This window comes from Lagenorhynchus albirostris, chromosome 3 (genome assembly GCF_949774975.1).
Source record: "Lagenorhynchus albirostris chromosome 3, mLagAlb1.1, whole genome shotgun sequence".
NCBI lineage: Eukaryota > Metazoa > Chordata > Mammalia > Artiodactyla > Delphinidae > Lagenorhynchus > Lagenorhynchus albirostris.
Genome location: NC_083097.1, coordinates 45774948 through 45781365, shown reverse-complemented (window position 1 = coordinate 45781365; position 6418 = coordinate 45774948). Strand labels below are relative to the sequence as shown.

Genomic DNA, 6418 nt, shown 5'->3' with positions numbered 1-6418 from the left:
GGGCAGTAACAAGGCAGGAACTATTGATGCACCCCAAACAGAAGGATGTCACATGCAGTATGCCAGGTGCAAGAAGCTGAACTCAAAAGGCGACATACTGCATGGTTCCACTTATAAGGAAACCTGGGGAATTATAATGTGGGCATTCTGGAAGAGGCAGAGCTATAGGGATGGAAAACAGAGCAGTGGTTTCCAGGTTCTAGGGGTAAAGATAGGGGTTGACTACAAAGAGGTGAGGGGGGATTTGGGGGCTGATGAAACTGTTCTATAGCTTCACTGCGATGACGGTTACACAACTTATATATTTGTCAAAACTCCTAGATTTACATGGTAAAAAAAGTCTAAATTTTATTGTACGTAAATATCTTAATTTTTTAAAATGGGGGAAATGCATATACGTATCCTTGGTACAGCATCTGACATAGAATCAGGGACTCAATAAATGTTAAACGTAATATTTTATTTTTTAAAGGGTTAAATGATACGAACACCTAAAACAAAAGCTAAACTTTAATTTGTTGTAGGTTATTGAAACTTTTCCTGGCAGCCGTACTGATATAATGGGAAATCCCCAAGGGTATTAAAACATAAAGTTGGGAATGGTTGATTTAAAGTTTCCATGACCTTTGGACATCCTTTATTTGGGGCAGGTATTTCATTTGCCCTTGATTTATGTTATGCCGGAAGGAGTCCATCTCTTTTCAATTTGTGTGGAAAGGAGGACACTTGAAGGGGCTCGAGTCTCAAATTGTGGCTGACAGAATACTTAGAGTACCGATGTGAAGTAAAATGAAAAAGGTAAGCATAAATAATGAGTTTTCCCTAGAACTAGATCTATTCAGCTTAAAAGACTGCCCTTTATTCTGAGATCATGTCCTTTCTTCTTATTTTGATACTCAAAGGTCTTTTATTTATGAAATAGTAGTTATGGTGGATAATTTTTTGATATTTTGTTGTTTTTTAGATGTTACAAGAAGAGTCTACAATGCTATTTCAGACATTCTCTGTTCTCTCTCTGTCTCTCTGTTTCTTTATCTGTCTGTCTCTCTCTCTCACACACATCTATCTTTACCAGTCAGTGAAATCCAAGAATTTGTCTGGTAAATACCAGTTAAGATCTGAGTTGAGCATGTTGTATGGGGGTCATGAACCTGGCCATGACTGGCTGGACCTCCTGTGGCCATGGCTTTCCTTCTTCACTGTCCCGTCTCTGCCCAGGCTCTTGTGCCCAGCTGACCTCAACAAAGGCAGCAGCTTAACGCGTCTCAGAAATGTTTTGAAATTTTAGGAGGCATTTTCTAAGTTCCAAGGACTTGCTCAGAAATGTTGGATTGAAATGATCAAAATCTAGGCTTTGCAGGTCACCTGTTTTGCCCCATGAAGGGTGGAATTCACACCTCTTTGGATACTTCGCTGTTTCACCCTGTCTGCCTGGAAAACAAACAAAACAGCCCTGGTTCTATCAAGGCTGGGTTTGGATCATGCCTTTCACCCTGCTCTCAAACAGGATCCCACTGTGATCACATATTTTCATAGATGCTGCCGCTCTCCGTTTGTACACTTCACCTGCCGTGGGGAGGTCTTTCCTCTGGCCTGTAAGAACATGTCTTTTAAAGGCATTCTCTGAGCTGAGTATCATTCCACTGTTAACTCTACTGAGAGTCATGTTTATTTTTGCAACCCGATTGAGATTTAACTAGGCTGCCGTGCTGTGCGACAGGCTCCGGGAGCCCAGAGTCCAAACTCAGCGGTAGTAAAAAACCCTCACTGACTGCCGTTGGCCAGCACTTTAGGATCAATCTAAATTTGTCTTGACAAATTACAGTACCTTATAATAGTTACACTCATTAACAGTTTATATGATTCTTTGCATATGTGGTTTTCTTTACAGATGATAGTTTTATTAACCATTCCTTATAAGAAGCCCATAAAACCAATTGTTCTTTGCCTGGGAGGCCATCATTTCTCTCCCTTTTCACATCTTCCCATCTCCCAACCTTGGAGTGATAGTATGAAATGAAAGGCTGGCCCCCTTGCCTCAAGAGGGGCTAACATTGTGGGGCAAACTCTGCATAGGGTCAGACTGAAGTTAATCTCTGGCTGAAACCATATGTGGCTCCATTTTTTCCCTCCCTCTTCTGCTTCTCTCGCCTCCCCCCCCCACCTTATCCTGACAGCATCCCCCAAGCAATAATTTGAACAAGAATCTCTGTCTCAGGCTCTGCTTGTAGGGAACCCTATAAGACTGGCGTGACCCCAAAGTCGCCACAAATGGTACAGATGTGGAAAAGTCCAGCTGCCTTTGAGATAATTTGTCAAGAGCACGTCCCACTAGGGACAGTCCACATTATGTGGCAACAAACCAGCCCAGGCTTATCTTCTCTTTGAGGTGAAAGTTGGCCACTGCATTTCAGGTTATTTTCCTGAAAAGAGGGGAAGAAACATTGTGAAGATTCAATAAAGCATATGACACATCATAATGCTGGATACTCTGGGACTCAAAGGCATCAATGGTATTGAGGAGTGTATACATTCCTTGTGGCTACTGGAACAAATTACCACGAACTTGGTGGCATAAAATAAATTTATTCTCTCACAGTTTTGGAGTCCAAGTGCCCAAAACCAGTATCACTAGGTCGAAATCAAGGTATCAGCAGTAGGGCTATGCTCCCTCTGGAGGCTCCAGGGGAGAATCTGTTCCTTGCTTCTCCCAATTCCTGGTGACAGCCAGCATTTCTTGGTCTGTGGCTGCATTACTCTAATCCCTGCCTCTGTGGTCACAGTGCCTTCTCTTCCATCTGTGCCGTATCTCCCTCTGCCTCCCATTTATAAGGATATACGTGATTGCATTTAGGGCCCACCCTGATAGACCAGGATCATCTCCTCCTCGTCTCAGGATCCTTAACTTCATCTCATATGGAATGATCTTATTTCCATGTAAAGTACCATTCACAGGTTCCAGGGATTAGAATATGGTATCTTTGGGGTGACCATTTTTCTACCTAACACAAGGAGACAATTGCAGTTCTACTTTGTATTCCTGTGTTCCTTGTAAACCTCTATTACCAAAGGTGAACCAAAAACTTTTGCTTTACTTATTTTATGCTTACCACAATATATACTATGGAAGATATAGAAAAGTGAAATCACAGTCCTGCTCTCAAGATCTTGCCATCTATTTCAGGAGAAGTACCCCATGCTCAAATTAACATAACTTATTACCACTGACACATGAGTCTTTTTTTTTTTTTTTTTTTTTACTAAAATTATCTATTTTATTTATTTATTTTTGGCTGTGTTGGGTCTCTGTTGCTGTGCAGGGGCTTTCTCTAGTTGCGGCGAGTGGGGGCTACTCTTCGTTGCGGTGTGCAGGCTTCTCATTGCGGTGGCTTCTCTTGTTGCAGAGCATGGGCTCTAGGCGCATGGGCTTCAATAGTTGAGGCACTCAGGCTCAGTAGTTGTGGCTAGAGGGCTTAGTTGTTCCGTGGCATGTGGGATCCTCCTGGACCAGGGCTCGAACCCGTGTCCCCTGCATTGGCAGGTGGATTCTTAACCACTACACCACCAGGGAAGCCCGACACTGGATTCTTGTAGGCCTTGTATTCCAAGAAGAGATAGAGAAAGCCAGTGGGCTGGAGTGGTGAAGGGAAGCTTTAGAGAGAGGTAAGACTTGAACCAAATCTTGACATTTTGTTGAAGTTGGGCAAGCAGAGGAGAAGAGGGTTGTCTTCATTCGTTCTGGCTGCTGTGACAAAATACCACAGACTGAGTGGCTTACAAACAACAAAAATTTATTTTTCACAGTCCTGGAGGCTTGGAAGTGCAAGATCATGACACCAGCATGGTAGGGTGAGGGTTATCTTTCAGATTGCAGGATTCTCATTATACCCTCACAAGGTAGAAGGGGCTAGGGAGCCCTGTGGAGTCTCTTTATTAGAGTACTAATCCCATTCACGAGGGCTCTACTCTCATAACCATCACATTGAGCATTAGGATTTCAACATGTGAATTTGGGGGAGACACAAATACTCAGACCATAGCAAGAGTTCAATTTATTTCCTCATTTGATTTTTACAATTGCCCTTGAGGGTTGTTTCTTTGGAACATTTTTTGGCCCAACTCATATTAAGAAATATATTTTATATTATGACTTAGTGTATGAAATGTACTTATGGAATAAAAGTTTCATAAGACAATATTTATTTTTAACACTTCCAATCAGTTCTGATTTTTTTAAAAAATTCTATTCTGTTCTAGTCCATTCCATGTTATTTCATTAAAAAATTGCTGGTTGAGGCTCACTAGCTCACTAAATTAGATCATGACCACTAGAATGGATTGAGATACAGATATTTGAAAAATACCACTTCAGTGCAAATACTCTCTATCATGATTTCTGACCATATTGGTTATTAGTTATCTATCGTTGTGCATGACAAATTATCCACAAACTTCCTGGCTTAGAACAATACCCATTTATGATCTCAGAGTTTCTGAGGGTCAGGAATCTAGGCATTGTTTAGCTAGGTGCTTCTACCTCAAGGTTCTCTCACAAGGCTGCAATTGAAGTGTTAGTCAGAGCTGTGGTCTCATCTGAAGACTTGACTGGGGAGCAGAAGGATTAACTTCCAAACTCATTCATATGCTTGTTCGAAGGATTCAATTCCTTGTGGACTTTGAGAGTCTCCATTATTTGCTTGCTGTTGGCTGGAGGCCTCCCTCAATTCATTTCCATGTGGACCTCTCTACAGGGCACCTAGTGACATGAGAGCTGGCTTCATTAGAGTGAGTAAAAGAGAACAAGAAGGAGTGAGCAAGGCACAATCACAGTCGTTTCATAATGTAGTCTCAGAAGTGATATTCTACCACTTTTGCTGTATTCTCTTTGTTAGAAGTGAGCCACTAGGCCAAGCCCACACCTAAAGGGAGAGAATTATGCAGTGGAGTGGGGAGTCACTGGATGCCATCTTATTGGCTGCCTACCACATTGGAAAACCTGGTATCAGCAAGAGAAGATATTAGTGGTTCTTGAGGGAATTGAGCATAATGTGAAGTCTAACTTGCTTAATCCGTTAGTGAGCCATCTTGACTTGTGATAGTATATCCAGAGTGTGACTGTTGTCTACAGGTATGACCTTGAGGAACAAAATACTGAAGAGCATGGCTTTAAGGCAAATAGGGAAGCAAGAGTATTGCCTTAATTTGACATTCAATGAAAATGAGCTGTGATGGTTGACTTGCTCGTGCTCATATTGTGAGTTAGTGATAATACTGTAGTTACCACCCATTTCTGGCTAGAGAGATTAGTAACTTGACCAAGGTTGCCCAGTTCTCCTGACTTGATATTTTATTAACTTGACCATGGTTACACAGTTAGATGTTAACACAATACTATACTCTCTTGTACCAGGCTAGAAGTTTGAATAAGAAGAACTGATGCTCTCTTTCATGTTAAATTAGCCAAATTTAGGAATTTTTTACTTTCTCTGAGGCAAGGAGGATAGTATAGCTCTTATGGAGGAAGCAAACCCTTTTAATTTTTTTCAGATTTTATCTCAAGAAGTAGGCATTCTTCTCTTCCACCTAACCCCAGTCCATTCTTCATTGGGAACAAGAAATTCTAGCAGTCTTTAGAAACTTGATAATGATTAAAAAAAACATTGAGGAGTCTTAAGAACAGGATGCTATGTCACACAAAGTTAAGGTCTTACTATCTTTTATTTATTTATTTGAGGGATTGAAAGATTGGCATTTGGGAGATACATTTCAAGTTCTTTTTAATTTCAAGTTCTTAGACTCGTATTTCTCCTAGGGCTCCAAGTTTGACCTATATAATGTCCTAGGAATGCTCAGATGATTAGCCAGTGAGTAACTGATAGGCAGTTGGTCCTCTGAATCTGTGAATTCTGCATCCAGAGATTCAACCAACCATGCATTGAACAATTTACATAGCATTTACATTGTATTTACATCTATTTACACAGCACTTATATTGCATTAAGTTTATAAGTAATCTAGAGATGATTTAAAGTATGTGGGAGGGGAATTCCCTGGTGGTCCAGTGGTTAGGACTCTGAACTCTCACTGCCGTGGGTCCAGGTTCAATCCCTGGTCAGGGAACTAAAAACCCCACAAGCCACATGGCGTGGCAAATATATATATATATATATATATATATATATATATATATATATATATATATTTATTTATTTATTTATGTATTTATATTTATATAAAGTATATGGGAGGTTATGCATAGGTCAGATTATGCAAATACTATGCTATTCATATAAGGGATTTGAGCATCTGTGGATTTTGGTACCTACAGGGGTCCTGGAGCCAATCCCCTGCAGACTGAGAGATGACTGTATCTATTTTATATATATACAATTTTCCAGTTTGTTGAATGCAGTCTAAA

At 40.6% G+C, this 6418-nt stretch overlaps 1 non-coding gene across 1 annotated transcript; it reads left to right on the top strand.

The window, feature by feature from the left end:
- The first annotated feature begins 6047 nt into the window (after window positions 1-6047).
- On the top strand, window positions 6048-6120 carry TRNAE-CUC (transfer RNA glutamic acid (anticodon CUC)). Its single transcript has one exon. It is a non-coding gene; the product is annotated as a tRNA-Glu (tRNA).
- Window positions 6121-6418: the final 298 nt, after the last annotated feature.